Source organism: Triticum aestivum, chromosome 3B, assembly GCF_018294505.1.
Source record: "Triticum aestivum cultivar Chinese Spring chromosome 3B, IWGSC CS RefSeq v2.1, whole genome shotgun sequence".
In the NCBI taxonomy this organism is placed as follows: domain Eukaryota; kingdom Viridiplantae; phylum Streptophyta; class Magnoliopsida; order Poales; family Poaceae; genus Triticum; species Triticum aestivum.
In genome coordinates this window covers 527953849-527970171 of record NC_057801.1, presented here as the reverse complement: position 1 = coordinate 527970171, position 16323 = coordinate 527953849, and positions in this window count along the sequence as shown.

Below are 16323 nucleotides of genomic sequence, written 5' to 3'. Positions count from 1 at the left end.
GCCGTTGGTGTCTTTGGTAGACATGGGGCCACCCAGGACTAGCCCAGTGGGGAGTGAGTTGGAGTGGCCAGGAGAGTGTCATGGCAGTAGATCGGTTTTGTTGGAACACCGTTGGTCCACCCGAATGGGAGTGCGAGGCCACGGGTCCCGTGGTGTGGGTAAAGTGCGCTACCTCTACAGAGTGTGTTTGTTTAAACTGTCGATAGTCGCATCCTCGATCATGGGCATGGGTTCGTACTGGGTCACACCGTTCGATCAACACTCACATGACGGAATGACTTCTAGGTGATTTATATGTTGATATTTTGAGCAGTACAGATTGGCAGGATGTTGATGATGATGTTGGGGACCAAGTGTTGGTCATGGTAGTGATCGCCGGAAAGATCACCGTTTGATACCAAGTGTTGGTCATGGTAGTGATCGCCGGAAAGATCACCGTTTGAGACCAAGTGTTGGTCATGGTTGTGATCACCAGAAAGATCACTGTTTGGTTACAAGGTAACCCGACCCAAGACCACGAGGTTAGTCCGTTTGTGATCCGTGAATGATCACCATTTGGTTTTGATCATGAGGTGATCGAGATGGTATATTGCTTAGCCGGTTAGCCAAGAGAGATATGGTTATGGAGATCTGAGATGGAGATTTATCAGTATTGTAGTAGTTTCATATCATGCTTAGTAGTTGTTGTTGTATCATGGTAGCTGTTAATTTAATTAACCTACTTAATGCTACATTCTTGTCTTGCCTTGATGTTTTTGGTTGTTGTGAGCTTGCAAGTACATTCAATGTACTGACCTGGCGTGTCATGCCAGATTGCAGGTGATGCCGTGATTGATTGATTGCTGATTGCTTGTTGTGGTTTCCGTTTGTGCGAGAGCTAGATCATGTCACAGCCAGAGTCCCCGCGGAGTGGAGTTCACTACCTTCGTCGTTGTTCTGCTGCTAGAAGATTTCCGCTGCTTCGAGTTGTTCCGCTTCTAGCATAGATCGAGTGTAGTATCGCAGGCGTAATGTCACCATGCTGATGTGAACCTTTGCAACATCAGACCTTTGTATTTATTCTTGTAATAAGAGATGATTTGTTCTATGTCAAGCAGTGTCGTATTCCAGAGACTTCTCCTCAATCTCTGGGCTAGAATACAGGGCATTCCGGTTTCTCTGAGCCGGGGGTGCCACAGAGTGCGTGTGTGCGAGTCTACTCTTCGGACATGTACTAAACCTTTTGCATCGGGATATAAGTATAATGGTATTACAATTTAGCTAGTGATTTACGTGGCCATGTTAATCTGGTTGTGTAAAAATTTGTCACTTCCTGCTCGTGATTTGCGTTATATAATTATGAGAAGTTTGCTAACTACTTAAGTAAAGTGGAATTTTTCCATGTTATACAAGTAAATTGAGGTGATTGTTTATCATACGGGTAAGGTTGGACGAAGGGTGCTAGGAATGAATGCTCCACTTAGAGCATGTGTGTGAGATGGAGTCTTAGTGTGTGTGTGTGTGTGGGTGGGTGGGTGCATGCGTGTGTGTGTGTGTGAAGTGGAGTCTTCGGTGGGAAAAGTAATTTAAGTGTGTGTGTGAAGTGGAGTCTTCGGTGGAAAAAGTAATTTAAGTGTGTGTGGCTTCATCATAGAGAGGTGATGTGTATGGCAGAGGCCACCAATGAGGGGGTGCAAGAGAGAAGAGGCTCGTAGAGAGGGAAGAGAAGGCGTGTACGCGTGAGAGGAGTCGACATCGAGAGAACGTGTTTGCTCGAGAGACACCGAACAAGACTACTATATATTGGTGCATGTAGGCGGGAATTAAAAAAAGGGATGGTCTTATTGGTTTCAAGGATATAGGAGAAGAGTGAGAGAGGGGGTAGCTAGAAGGAGATTGTTAAGTGTGAATGGGTGTTTTACCCATCCAGGCGAAAGTTATGTGCACACAAGAAGAGAACGTTTCGATGTGGGGTTAGGGCTGAGGGTAATTAACTATGTATGGAGACATAGGAGACCTTGAACGTGCATGTGCGAGAGGAATACTTGTATATGTGGGATGTGTGTGTGTGCGCGCGCGCGCGCCTGATCAAGATTAAAGAAAGAAGACATAAGTCATAAGATCAACGACATGGGAGAGACGGATCGGTATGACAATATGCATGCATGTGAGAGTGGAGGGAAGAAGGCCCGATAATTGAGCATGTGTTTTTGTCTTTAAGAGATAGTGGCGTGGGCTGGAGCATGCATCTATGGTGAGCAGAGGAAGCGAGACACAATGATTGTGCAAAAAATATCAACCTATAGATGCATGTATGGAGAGACAGATATTGTGTGTGTGATAGGAAGAAAGAGTGCATGTGAGAAAGAAATGTTGATGGACAAATTATAGATAGATAGAGAGACAGAGATGCTAGCTAGAGGGACATTGGCTAGTTTGAGTATTCGAGATGACCGCCGAGTGGTTCAGAGGGTGAAGTTATGTGTGTGTGAGAGAGAGAGAAAGATAAAAAAAGGGCACATAACTGCATCTAGAGAGAAACATATATACTGCGCGTGATAGGAAGCAAGAGTGAGGGCGAGAAAGAAGGTTAATGGAGAAACAGATTAATAAAAAGATAAAGATGCAAGCTAGTGTGCGTGTGTTAGAGATATGAGTGGAGTGGGAGTTATGTGTGTGGGTGTGAGAGAGATAGAGAGATGGTGCATGTGAGTCACATACAAACAAATATCAAAGAGAAATGAGATCCCGAGAGACGGGGTTTTGTGTTTGCGAGAGAGGAAGATATTTCACAACGAGAGTGGTAGCTAGAGAGACATATGAGGGAACGCGAGATATATCTAGGGAGATAGAGTGTGTGTGCGCGACATAGAAGAGAATGGTGGATAGATATGAGCCCTAGGAGATAAAGTTTGTGTTTGTGTGTGAGAAAGAGATATTTAAGAGGAATAGTCGCAGCTTCTCATACCTAAGGAGCGCAAGACATCTCTATGTGAGAGGGGGTGTGCGAGTGGCACACATGGGAATAGTAGAGAGAAATGAGACCCCAGGAGATGAAGTTTGTGTTTGTGTGATAGAAAGAGATTTCACAGGGAGAATCATAGTTAGAGACACATAGCAGGGAGCGAGATATACTTAGAGGGAGATAGAGTGAAGGTCAAGGGAGAGAGTATCGTCAGTGTGTTATGAAGATAAAAGGTCCTTGTCGACATACAAGTAGCACGAGAGATACCCGAGAGACGATCAAGGCATATAGGCCTAGAGAGAGATATAAGCATGAGTGATGGCTATATGAGACGAATATCTGGACTAAAGGGGATTCAAATATTTAAACTAGAGATCACGACATCACTAATATCATAACAAAAATTGGTGTATCAAACATGCATATTCATTTGAATTTGGGGAAACATGTAATGTTATGTAGTTTATCAATATTAGTGGTCCATAGATTCTTTAATTAGAGACAATGCATGGTTTATATGCAATTAATGTCTAAACAGGATTACACTATATGTTGCGTGTGTGAAACACATTATACATGTTTGATAAGTAAAAAAACCTGCATGAAACACGCATTAATAGGAGACAATTAGCGAGGAATGCATACATTGGATTTCAACATAAAGTGGTTTCAAATATTTGTAAATCCAAATTAAGATGGATCCAGCCTTATGAATCTGAGATCATGTCATTTGTAAACCATATTTATGTATAAAAGGTGTTGTGCTTTTGAAACTATATATAAAAAATTATGTTTATAGATTTTTATTCAGATAAAAAATGGATCCCGCCCTGTCACAGCCCCAGATCAGCGCTTGCTTGTTTTTGCTTTAGCATCCATGCAACATGTTTAAATTTTATGAAATTTGAAATGGGGATGACCAAGCCCTAGCACCAAAGCATTGCAAATAGGTTTAACTTCAAAATATTTTCAAAGAACCCAAATTGGTTTGCAAAAATGTTCATGATTACTGGAAAAGGGTGAAAACCATATCCAGAGATGATGGATATTTTTCCAAGACATTTTTGGATTTTTGATTAAACCATATTGTATTTGAATTGGGGCATTTAAATACTGTTAATATTTTTAAATGCTCCAACAATTCTGGAAATAGTTGAGGGCCTCTGTAATAATTCAGTTAATGTCCACAATTATTCTCAGGATTTATAAAAAATGATTTAGTGTCTAAAACTAAATCAAAACAAACTACAGAAAATAGAAATAGAAAAGAGGAAATAAAAGAAAGGGAGAGAAGGCCACCTGGGCCACCTACCTGGCGCCCACTTACCTGGCCCAGCTCCCCCAACGGCCCAGCCCACCGCCGCCCCCCCCCCTCCCCTGTCGTCTTCCTCCCTGCCAGGAGGACGGACACCGCGACGCCGCCGCGCGCGCCACCTCCACCCTGCTCGGCCACCTCCTGCTTCCCCTGGCCACCTCCTGCTTCCTCCCCGGCCTCCCTAGCGACGCCCCGGACGACGCCACGCAGCCCCGACCGCTCTCTCTCTCTCCCGAACTCTTCCCCTCTTCCGCTCCCTCTCCCTCTCGAGCCCGAGCGCAGCCGCAGCCGCGCCACCGTAACGCCGCGGCCACCATCTCCCCCTCGACCCCTCGCTGTGCCTGCGAGCTCCGTCTCGACGTCCCCGACCTCCTCGACAAGCCACGACGCCACGGACGCGCTGCAATGCCGCCATCACCACCATCTTCATCGCCACGGCCGGCGATCGCCGCCGTTCGATTCGCAGCACCAAAGACGCCCCCGAGCTCGCTGACCACCTCATCGTTCTCCCTATGAGCTCCTGCTGCCTCCTCTTTGCTCGCTTCCCCTGTTCCCGTCCCCTAGCTCCATCTTCCACCACGGCCGAAGCTCGCCGCCACCGTGCCTCGTCGCCGTCGTGGCCAGAGCCACTGTGGCTCGAAGCCGGGCACACCATCGTGCTCCACACCTCACCAGGAGCACGTAGCACGCACCAACGCCTCCCCTAGCGCCCTGCATCGCCTAACCCGCCGTTGGCCGAACTCCGGCCGCCGCCTTGGAGCTCGCCGTCGTCAGCTCCGGCCTCCCCACGACCCAACAACCGCACCGTTCGACGCGCGGGAGCAAGGGCTCTCCAACGAGCCCAAGCACGGCCTCGCCCGTGCCCTGTAGCGTGTTTCCGACGGCCGCCACCATCCCGGGCCTCGCCGGCGTCGAGACGCCGGCGGGATTGACCCTACTGACCAGGGGTTTGACCTCCCCTGGGTCCATGACAGGTGGACCCCGCCATCAGGTGATTAGCTTAATGCTAATCACCACCTAATCTAACCCCCTGACACTGACATGTGGGCCCTAGTGCCCCTAATGTTTAATTAAACTAAACTAACCCCCCTGTCTAACCTGTGTCACTGACGTGTGGACCCCCCCACGTCAGGTTTGACCCGAGCCAGCCCAGTTGACTCTGCTGACGTCACAGTGACGTGGTGCTGACGCCATAATTCATTTCTGGATTTATATTATTCAGGAAATTCCAGAAAATTGTAAAAACTTCTAAAAATCATAGAAATTCAACCGTAACTCCAAATGAGATAAATTATATATGAAAAATGACCAGAAAAATCCAATCTATCCATCTGTACTATTTTCATGCATGTTAGAACAACTTATAGGTGCTGTTTAGCACAAATCATATAAATGGCATCTGAATAATCACATATGGAGTTTGAATTTGAATCTTATATTCAAACCAACTTCATTTAATCTGTTGCTAGTTGCATTAGCTCAAAACACATTCATATTGCCATGTCATGAGCATGCATCATATTGTGCATTGCATTGATTGTATTTCTTCTTTGTTGCCGGTATCTGTTCCCTCCCGGTAGAGGATGTTCCGACGTTGTGATCGTTGACACTGATGAAGACTCAATGTTATCTTCAGAAGTGCCAGGCAAGCAAAAGCCCCTTGTTCATTCCGATACAATCCCACTCTCTCGCTCCTGCTCTCTTTTACTGCATTAGGACAACAACGATTCATCTGTTACCTGCTGCGGTAGCTGAACCCCTTTATCCTTTGCATGACCTGTCATTGCCACAGTAAATAGATGAAACCCACTAGCATGAGTAGGAGTTGTTTGAGCCCTGTTGTGCCTACTCATTCATGCTTGTTTGTCATGCCTGCTACTACTTAGAGTCGAGTCAGGTCTGATTCATCCGGGATGAATCAGAGGTGTGTGAACATGTCCTACGGTGTGTGAGCTAAGCATGTGAACACGATTTGGTAAAGGTAGCGGTGAGAGGCCATGTAGGAGTACATGGTGGGTTGTCTCATTGCAGCCGTCCTCAGGAACTGAGTTCTGTGTTTGTGATCCATGATTCAGCTACTACCACGCATTGGGCCCGAAACCAATGGACCCTCTCGGCTTCTTGATCACCCTTGTCCTCTGTCCAGGAGTTGCAAGTAGTTTCTGGTGTTTGTAGTATGCTGGAGTCCGTGGGCAGCGCTGACCGGAGGGGTGGGCTGTGATGCGGTAGGCACGTGGCCGGGTATACCGGGCGCCCGTTTGGTGTCACGGAACCCTGTTCACATCGTTTGGGGCTGTGGGCAAAACTCCGGCCGGATCTCCTCATGGATGGAACCCGAATAGGCGATAAACCTGGACTAGAGACTTGAGTGTTTACGTAGGCCGTGGCCGACACCCACGTTGGGCTTCCGCTTGAAGGTTGCCGAGTACATGTCGTGTAAACGGCGGTAAGTGGTGAGAGCGTGTGTGAAGAAGTACACCCCTGCAGGGTTATCATCATCTATTCGAATAGCCGTGTCCGCGGAAAAGGACTTCTGGGTTGCTTATATCAGTTCATAGACAAGTGAAAGTGGATACTCTAAAATACGCAAGATAAGCGTGAGTGCTATGGATGGCGTTCTCGTAGGGAGACTGGAGCGGATCCATAGTGGTGTATTGATATGGTGAATATGTGGACTCGTGTGCGCCACCTCAAAAGAGTTACTTGCAGTCGTAGTTCAGGATAGCCACCGAGTCAAAGATGGCTTGCTGCAGTTAAACCCCACCATCCCCTTTGTTGATAATGATGCATATGTAGATAGTTCTTATGTAAGTCTTGCTGGGTACATTTGTACTCACGTTTGCCTATTTATGTTTTTGCAGAGAGACTTCGGTCTCGCTAGTAGTTCCGCGTGGACTTCGACGTTTAGCTTGTTACCTCAGCTACGATCTTGTGCCTCGGCAGGATCTGGTAGATAGTCAGGCTTCTCAGCCTTTTTCATTTATAGATGTCTGTACTCAGACATGATAGCTTCCGCTTGTGCTTTTATTTGTATGCTCTGAATGTTGGGTCATGAGACTCATGTTTGTAATATCTCGCTCCTCGGAGCCTATTGGATAAATACTTGAGTCGTAGAGTCATGTTGTGATGCCATGTTGTGTTTGCACATATCGAGCATATTGTGTGTATGTTATTGAAATGCTTGGTATGTGTGGGATCTGACTATCTAGTTGTTTATCTTTAGTAGCCTCTCTTACCGGGAAATGTCTCCTAGTGTTTCCACCGAGCCATGGTAGCTTGCTACTGCTACGGAACACTTAGGCTGGCCGGCATGTGTCCTTCTTCGTTCCTGTGTCTGTCCCTTCGGGCAAATGTCACACGATGAATACCGGAGTCCTGCTAGCCCAGTGCTACAGTCTGGATTCACTCGCTGATGACCGACACGTTCAATGCTGGGTCATGGATGCCTGTCCCTGTAAGTCTGTGCCACTTTGGGTTTACAACTAGCCATGTCAGCCCGGGCTCCTTATCATATGGATGCTAGCGACACTATCATATACGTGTGCCAAAAGGCGCAAACGGTCCCGGGCAAAGGTAAGGCGACACCCGTGGGAATACCATGCGTGAGGCCGCAAAGTGATATGAGGTGTTACATGCTAGATCGATGTGGCATTGAGTCGGGGTCCTGACACGCCCGAACAAAAATAGAATACAAACTGGATTCGAATTGAGTATGCACAGTAAACATGCCCTCTATCTCTACAAAAATTTGAACGAAGCGGGGAAAGTCGCAATGACCGCCCGAAACCAAAATCTGCGAGATGGAAATTACTGCCTATCTCTGACACGCAAAGCCTATCGGGTCGACTTCTATAGGTTTCAATAGGGGTAGGCTTGTAATTTCACTCAAACGTGACATAACCACCTCTGCCTCTCACCGCCCCGGATTCATACACGGTGGGCGCCGAAACGCAGTGTCTCCTCGGCCGAAATCGCCTCCCTCCCCTATTCATACACAATGGGCACCAAAAGAAACTCTCGTCGGCCGAAATCTCCATCGGCAAATATTCGGTGTATGTGAGATTACCGTCCTATCCCCAACCGACTAATATTGTTGTGATGTACTCCCTCCATTCAAAATAGAGTGCATGCTCGGCTTTCGCGCTTCAACTTTGACCATAAATTTAACCAATGAGACCAATTACGACGGGAGCAAAAAATATACCAGTGAATTCATATTCAAAAGAAATTTTCAATTATATAGTTTTTTCTCCCGCGAAGTCGGTCTCATTGATTAAATTTATGGTCAAAGTTGAATCTCGGGAAGCGCGAGCGCTAAGTTTGTAAATTTCCTCGCATTTGAGACAAGCGCACCTTGAAGACATTGGTTGCGAAGTTGCCTTAGTTGGGTTTGCACCTTCAGATCCGCCATGGCACGATCAACACTATACTCGCAATGCTTATGGTTTTCTCCTTTTATATTTCACACTAGTTAAAAGACAGTCGACTAAATTTCAAAATTGGGTCAGTCGATTTTTGAGAGCTTGCCGGAGTTTGCCGGAGGGAAGAAGGGGCTTGGGTGGGGAAGGTGATTGTGGGGGGCGGTGGTCTGGCAGTGGTGGGGCCTCGCTAAAGGAAGAAAACTTGATGCAGATCGGTTCGGGGGTGGGGGTGGGGGTGGCGGAGGAACACAAGCAGTGGGGGCGGTTCAGGGGAGGGCGGGGGGTCGGGGCTGGTGGTTCGTCCGGCGGCCCGTGCGGTGTTTTGTAGGGGAAGAATCAGAGACGAGGAAGAAGAAGGGTTAGGAGACGTACGATCTTCATCCAACCGCCTGAAATGGTCGACTGACCCAAATGATGAAAGTCATGCGACTTGCATGCAGACATTCCTTTATATTCAGTACCATCATCGTAGCTTCTTAGCACTGCTCCTCAATCCGTCAAGCTAAACAACGTGCCACTCATAATTCCAAACTTGTTGCTCAAATATGAATCTGATATGATGCTGATATTACTAAAACAGATAACGTTTAATTGGTCAGCTAATGTTCCTACTTTACTTTTGAAAAGCACGTGCACCACATATAGAGAGACAGTAGGTAGTTGCGTGTGTGGGCACTGCGCAACAAACATTTTATTATCCAAAATCTGCTTAATCTTCTTTAGCATGTTCCTCTTCTGTTCTTCTTTAATAAGTACTCTCTCCGTTCCTAAATACAAGTCTTTGTATAGATTCCACCATGGACTACATATGGAGCAAAATGTGTGAAACTACACTCTAAAATGTATATGTATACATCTGTATGTGATCCATAGTGGAAATCTCTACAAAGACTTATATTCTAGAACGGAGGGAGTATGATAGTAGTACATTATATTCCTGATAACCCACAAGTATAGGGGATAAGTTGTCGCCTCTTTCGATGAGTAAGAGTGTCGAACCCAACGACGAGCTAAAGGTAGAACAAATATTCCCTCAAGTTCTATCGACCACCGATACAACTCTACGTACGCTTTATGTTCGCTTTACCTAGAACAAGTATGAAACTAGAAGTACTTTGTAGGTGTTGTTGGATATGTTTGTGTTGGGGAACGTAGTAATTTCAAAAAACTCCTACGCACACGCAAGATCATGGTGATGCATAGCAACGAGAGGGGATAGTGTGTCCACGTACCCTCGTAGACAGAAAGCGGAAGCGTTAGCACAACGCGGTTGATGTTGTCGTATGTCTTCACCGTCCAACCGATCAAGCACTAAAAGCACGGCACCTCCGAGTTCTTGCACACGTTCAGCTCGATCACGTCCCTCGAACTCCGATCCAGCCGAGCTTCGAGGGAGAGTTCTGTCAGCACGACGGCATGGTGACGATGATGATGTTCTACCGACACAGGGCTTCGCCTAAGCACTGCTACGATATTATCGAGGAGGACTATGGTGGAGGGGGGCACCGCACACGGCTAAGAGATCAATGATCAATTGTTGTGTCTATGGGGTGCCCCTCCCCTATATATAAAGGAGTGGAGGAGGGGGCCGGCCAAGGGGAGGAGGCACGCCCAAGGGGGGAATCCTACTCCCACAAGGAGTAGGACTCCTCCTTTTCCTATTTGGGGAGGGAGAGGGAAGGAAGAGGAAGGAGGGAGGAAGGAAAGGGGGGCCGGCCCCCCTCCCAATTCGGATTGGGCTTGAGGGGGCGCGCCCCCTCCCTTGATCCTTTCCCCTCCTTTCCACTAAAGCCCATTAAGGCCCATATACCTCCCGGGGGGTTCCGATAACCTCCCGGAGCTCCGGTATTGTCCCAATCTCACACAGAACCATTCCGGTGTCCAAATATAGTCGTCCAATATATCGATCTTTATGTCTCGACCATTTCAAGACTCGTCGTCATGTCCGTGATAACATCCGGGACTCCGAATAACCTTCGGTACATCAAAACACATAAACTCATAACATAACTGTCATCTAACTTTAAGCATGCGGACCCTACGGGTTCGAGAACCATGTAGACATGACCGAGACACGTCTCCGATCAATAACCAATAGCGGAACCTGCATGCTCATAGTGGCTCCTACATATTCTACGAAGACCTTTATCGGTCAAACCGCATAACAAGATATGTTGTTCCCTTTGTCATCGGTATGTTACTTGCCCGAGATTCGATCGTCGGTATCTCAATACCTAGTTCAATCTCATTACCAATCTTTACTCATTACGTAATGCATCATCCCGTAACTAAATCATTAGCTACATTGCTTGCAAGTCTTATAGTGATGTGCATTACCAAGAGGGCCTAGAGATACCTCTCCGACAATCAGAGTGACAAATCCTAATCTCGAAATACGTCAACTCAACAAGTACCTTTGGAGACACCTGTATAGCACCTTTATAATCACCCAGTTACGTTGTGACGTTTGGTAGCACACAAAGTGTTCCTCCGGTAAGCGGGAGTTACATAATCTCACCTAATGATTAAGTGCTGAGCTACCAGAATGGGTCAAGTCAATCACATCATTCACCTAATGATGTGATCCCGTTAATCAAATGAAAACTCATGTCTATGGTTAGGAAACTTAACCATCTTTGATTAATGAGCTAGTCAAGTAGAGGCATACTAGTGACACTATGTTTGTCTATGTATTCACACATGTATTATGTTTCTGGTTAATACAATTCTAGCATGAATAATAAACATTTATCATGAAATAAGGAAATAAATAATAACTTTATTATTGCCTCTAGGGCATATTTCCTTTAGTCTCCCACTTGCACTAGAGTCAATAATCTAGTTCACATCGCCATGTGATTTAACACCAATATTCATATCTGTATATGATTAACACCCATAGTTCACATCGTCATGTGACCAACACCCAAAGGGTTTACTAGAGTCAATAATCTAGTTCACATTGCTATGTGATTAACACGGAAAGAGTACTAAGGTGTGATCATGTTTTGCTCGTGAGAGAAGTTTAGTCAATGGGTCTGTCACATTCCGTGCCGTATGTATTTTGCAAAAATATTCTATGTCTACAATGCTCTGTATGAAGCTACTGTAGCTAATTGCTCCCACTTTCAATATGTATCCAGATTGAGACTTAGAGTCATCTGGATCAGTGTCAAATCTTGCATCGACGTAACCCTTTACGACGAACCTCTTGTCACCTCCATAATCGAGAAACATATCCTTATTCCACTAAGTATAATTTTGACCAATGTCCAGTGATCTACTCCTAGATCACTATTGTGCTCCCTTGCCAAACCAGGGCAGAGTATACAATAGGTCCGGTCCATAGCATGGCATACTTTTATAGAAACTATGACTGAGGCATAGGGAATGACTTTCATTCTCTTTCTATTTTCTGCCGTGGTCGGGATTTGGGTCTTACTCAATTTTCATACCTTTGCAACACAGACAAGAACACTTTCTTTGACTGTTCCATTTTGAACTACTTCAAAATCTTGTCAAGGTATGTACTCATTGAAAATCTTATCATGCATCTTGAGATATCTCAATAGATCTTTATGCTCAATATGTAAGTAGCTTTACTGAGGTCTTTCTTTTAAAGAACTCCTTTCAAACACTTCTTTATGCTTTCTAGAAAAATTCTACATCATTTCTGATCAACAATATGTCACTTATATATACTTATCAGAAAGGCTGTAGTGCTCCCACTCACTTTATTATAAATACAGGCTTCACTGCAAGTCCATATAAAACTATATGCTTTGATCAACTTATCAAAGCATATATTCCAACTCCGAGATGCTTGCACCAGTCCATAGATGGATCGCTGGAGCTTGCTCATTTTGTTAGCACCTTTAGGATTGACAAAACCTTCTGGTTGCATCATATACAACTCTTCTTTTAAGAAAACCATTAAGGAATGCAGTTTTGACATCCATTTGCCAGATTTCATAAAATGTGGCAGTTGCTAACATGATTCGGACAGACTTAAGCATCACTACAGTTGGGAAAAATCTCATTGTAGTCAACACCTTGAACTTGTCGAAAACCTTTTTGCGACAAGTCGAGCTTTGTAGATAGTAACACTATTATCAACGTTCGTCTTCCTATTAAAGATCCATTTATTTTCTATGGCATGCCGATCATCGGGCAAGTCCACCAAAGTCCACACTTTGTTCTCATACATGGATCCTATCTCAGATTTCATGGCCTCCAGCCATTTCGCGGAATCTGGGCTCATCATCGCTTCCTCATAGTTTGTAGGTTTATCATAGTCTAGTGACATGACTTCTAGAACAGGATTACCGTACCACTCTGGTGCAGACCGTACTCTGGAAGACCTACGAGGTTCTGTAGTAACTTGATCTGAAGTTTCATGATCATCATCATTAGCTTCCTCACTAATTTGTGTAGGAATCACTGGAACTAATTTCTGTGATGAAATACTTCCCAATTTGGGAGAAGGTACAATTACCTTATCAAGCTCTACTTTCCTCGCACTCACTTCTTTCGAGAGAAACTCCTTCTCTAGAAAGGATCCATCTTAGCAACGAATATCTTGCCTTCGGATCTGTGATAGAAGGTGTACCCAACAGTTTCCTTTGGGTATTCTATGAACATGCACTTCTCCGATTTGGATTCGAGCTTATCAGGTTGAAACTTTTTCACATAAGCATCGCAACCCCAAACTTTAAAAACGACAACTTTGGTTTCTTGCCAAACCATAGTTCATAAGGCATCGTCTCAATGGATTTTGATGGTGCCCTATTTAAAGTGAATGCAGTTGTCTCTAATGCATAACCCCAAAATGATAATGGTAAATCGGTAAGTGTCGGATTTCGGGTTCCGGCAGACCCTCAAGGTTCGAACTCTGGGGTGCACGCGGAGATCACACCTCCTGCCTACCCATGTCTCGTCGCCTCACAAGGATCTAAAACTACCCGGAGAACAACACAAGGGACACGAGATTTATACTGGTTCAGGCCACCATCGTGGTGTAATACCCTACTCCAGTTTGTGGTGTGGTGGATTGCCTCAGGGACTGATGATGAATAGTACAAGGAAGAACAGTCTCGCGAGGGGCTGTTCTTGGCTGGTGCGATGAACTGCTAGGGGGAGTTCAGTCGCCTCTCTGTCTCTCTCTCTTGTTGATATCTAGATGCCTCTACCCTGTGGGTGGCTAGTCCTATTTATAGAGGGATGCCCTAGGCCTCTTCCCAAATATTGAGTGGGAAGGGCGCCAACAGTTGGCCATTTTGAAGGGGAACATCTAGTACACTTATCCTGACTAAAGTCGGTCCTCGCATGCCAAAGACCCTGACGGTGACGCCGTCTTGGGCTCCACGATGACCTCCATCCCGCCGTCCTGCTGGTCTTGGTCTTGTTGTACCGAAATGGTTGCCTTTGCTTGATACTCTTGCCTACGCTTGCCCCCTTTGCACCAAAGAGGAAACAAGGATTCTGCGCAGGCCGGCTCCCGCCTGGCGCCCGCCTGGCCTCGGTCGTCATGGCTTGCATCATGGGCACCTCGTGAGGTACCCCGCCTTGATCTCTCCACCTCCTCGCGAGCCAGCCTGACGAGGCTGTGCCTGAGGAAGCCTTCTGTCGTCCGCCCCGCGAGGCTTGGCCCCCCACGAGGGTATTGAGTATGTGTTGATGAAGAAGGGCCGCACTGGGCCACTCCCTGAGCCACGCCGCAGGCCGCAGGCAGGCAAGTCTGGGTACCCCCATTCCCAAAACGCCGACAGTAGCCCCGGGCCCAAGGCGCGCCTAGACTTGGCTTAGCAGAGAAGCGAAGGGGCAAGTGCGAAGTGACGCGGGCCCCATCAGCCTGCGGCCTTGGGCGCCGCGTGGCGGTTGATTGGACGTGGGCTTCCTGGCTCCCCCACGACGCCTCGGCAACTGCACGAATTGACAAGTCCCTACATGCAAAACGGTTCATGATTACCTATGATCGTGGAGGCTGGCGGTTGGCCTCTCCCGGATATATGTACGGAACGGCGCAGGCCTTTCCAGTCCATCTCTTCCTGCTACTCTCCGTCTTCTTCTTTGTCCTTGCTCCTCCCTACGCCAATGGCGCTGATCCGTCGGTTTTCTGCCGAAGAGAAGGGGAAGGCCCCCCGAGAGGGCCCTGTCTCGCTTCCTCCGAAGAAACGGCTCGTCTCCTGCCGCAGAGTAGGGGGTGCTTGGCAGGAGGTGTCGAGGCCATGGTTTGAGCGGCCGCCGCCTGGATTCCCATTGCCCTTGTACGCCCGGATCAAGGGTCCTGAAGGTGCAGGCGCCGAGCGGCACCGCCAGAGGTGCCGTTGCCGCCGGTGGATCATGGCGGTGCGCGTCGTTCCTCCTGGAGTTCATGCTGAGGGATCCTCTCGCGAGCTCGTGCTTCATGCCACCATGCCTCCTCGTTCTTGGATTCGCCTCCCTCCTTCCTTCGCCTTCGAGATCCCTCGAAGGGGGGCTATCGAGCTTTGGCTGCAGCATGCTGACTGCAGTACCCCTATGATCGGAGCGGAGGTCAAGGTCGTCGCTCCGGGCAAGGTCTACATGATCCGTGGCTGGGGCGAGATCGCCCAGGTCTGCAGGACGGGTGGCGCCCTCGTAATCCACCTTGAGTACGACGGCGCCTCCCTGATGTTCTTCAAGGCCTTCGACGTGGAGGGACGGTGGCTAGAATGCTGCCCTGAGAAAGGCGGCTGGGGCCCTGCCGTGGCAAGGACTAGGCCCGCCAATCTTACCCCCAGCAGCTCCTCAGGCAGCGAACGTGTCGGAGGATCCAGCGACACCGCCGAGCTCTTCGCGACTCCGGAGATGAGCGACGACAGCTACGAGCCCTCGAGCTTGCGACGCTCTCGGAGCAGGGCGGGCTCATGAGGCCCCCGTCGCCACTGATCTGTATGGGGTTGACGCCAGTGCCTGACGGCCCACTGTTGATTATGGCGTCTCTTGCGGAGGCGCATGTAGTTAGCGCTCTTTAGGATTTGCTCCTTTTGTTCCCTGCGAGGAATCGAAGAACACACCCCGTGGGGGTTTGTAAGGTGCCTGCGGTTCCATTTGTTAATATGATCCTTATCGTGAAGCGGTGCAAGATGCTCGTCGTGTCTTAGCTTAGTTTCTCCTTTCGAACCTCGCGAGGACTTGACGCTCTGCGGTGACAGGTCCTAGTCCCAAGGCAGGCTTTAGCCGTCGCTGGTATGCTAGGGCGCGATGTCGTGGTCAAGGCCAGGAGGTGAGCGGCCCGGGGTCCAGTAAGAGCCCCTGAGTCGCGATGCTGAGGAGGTCCCCTTTAGCGCTCAAGCAGCCATCGTTCGGTGAGAAAGGAGCGCGACGTTGCCAAAACGGGATTGCATTAGCTGCGAGGTCGGTGCTGCGATAGCTAGTATTTCCGGAGGATGACTTATCTCGGGGGTCAGAAGCCACTCCTTGGCGAGGCGACGGGCCCGCGCATTGGCAGCTGAGGAGTTTCTTGGCGAGGTCCCCACATGCCTCTTCTCTCTCGCCTTTGCTCCCCTTCGTGCTCTACGTCCTCAGGTCCCAGCCCTCAAGCGAGCTCAGCCGTCGCTGGTATGCCAGGTCGTGATGCCGTGGACAAGGCCATGAGGTGAGGGCTGGAGAGCCAGTAAGAG